Genomic DNA, 1,496 nt, shown 5'->3' on the forward strand with positions numbered 1-1,496 from the left:
TATCAACAATGGTTGCATGATGTAGCGGTATGTTTAGGTTAGGGTTTAGGGATTTATTTATTAATTAAAACACGAGTGCAAGCTTAGACCTATTAATCATGGAATACTAGGCCCATTAGGTAATATTTAAAATATTTTGTTAAGGAAAATTTGTGAAAATATTAGTCGAGTTTTCGAAAATTTCATGTTTTCGTCGAAAATCGAATACTGTTTAAAAATACGACTCGACGTATAAAAACATCTCAAAACACCTCATTTTTGAAAATTTCATTTAAAATACACCACACATTAAACAATTTAAAATATTTATTTAATAAAAATATTTTCCCTTATATGGTCCCCGGTCTACGTTCCTTGATCGCGTCTCGAATTACCTTTTAAAACATAGTTTTATGGATTCTAAAATAAAACTACATTTTAAACATGTAAACATGCTTACCATAATCAATCCATGCCATTAACACAATTTAATTAAAATACATAAGAAATTTGATAACTTGCATACATGTGGTTCACGTGGACCTTCAAATTTTCGGGACGTTACAATATAATTATGTAAGCAGTGTAGATAAAGCCTTTGAATATATAATAGATGCCATGGGATCTGCCTCGCAACGTAAGATCGTGAATTTCATTAGAAAGTATATCGTATATTCTAAACATGTTCTTAGTCGAATCAGCAGCCTAAAATAAGGATAAAGGTCACTTGAGATTGAGACTAACATCTATGATATAAACGTCATGTTTCATTAGTAAAGGCATGGAGATGTCTATTCATACAGATGAGTGATCATTTGATGATGCATTTAACAGCTCTCCCCATACTGTCCAAGTGGTTATCACTTATTGAGTGGAATAGTCTGCAATTATAGTTGTACACCATTAGTCCTTTGACCCGAGAAAACGTAGAGGCTCTACGTGCTAGAATGCACTTTGATCTGTTTATTGACTCCATTGAGGGTGATCATGTGCCAAGGTCGGGTGTAGTTTTGAAATACACGAGAGCCCATGCATTGTAGTCGAGAATTCATCATTTGCCTAAGGGTGAAGTATCCTATGTGATCTAACGAATTAATAGTGCAAAAAATATCTGGCCAGAGTAAAACATATTATTTTGGAAAGGTGTTTCCTCAGTTGCACATACCATGTCATTGTTATTATTCAAATATATATGACATCGTTATAAAATTCATTTGCAATTCTCGATATACCAATGGTTGTAGTTTTGATGGGGTATATGAGTTAAAGAGACCGTACTATGAGTTAACCATAACTTAATATCTTTGTAGGCACTATCAGTGATACATAAGGGATAATGGGTTGATGCTTCTAGATGCTTTTATCATAATCATATGGGTACAATCAAACTTGAGTTCTGACATTCTTGATCAAACGATTGATGAAAAAAATGAGGCAAATTAGAGTAAGACTAGATAAGAATAAATGTTATTCTGAATCACAACGTAGTTGTGAACCTATGGCTAGCTGTATCTATG

This window comes from Primulina huaijiensis, chromosome 14 (assembly GCF_012295235.1).
Source record: "Primulina huaijiensis isolate GDHJ02 chromosome 14, ASM1229523v2, whole genome shotgun sequence".
Lineage (NCBI taxonomy): Eukaryota > Viridiplantae > Streptophyta > Magnoliopsida > Lamiales > Gesneriaceae > Primulina > Primulina huaijiensis.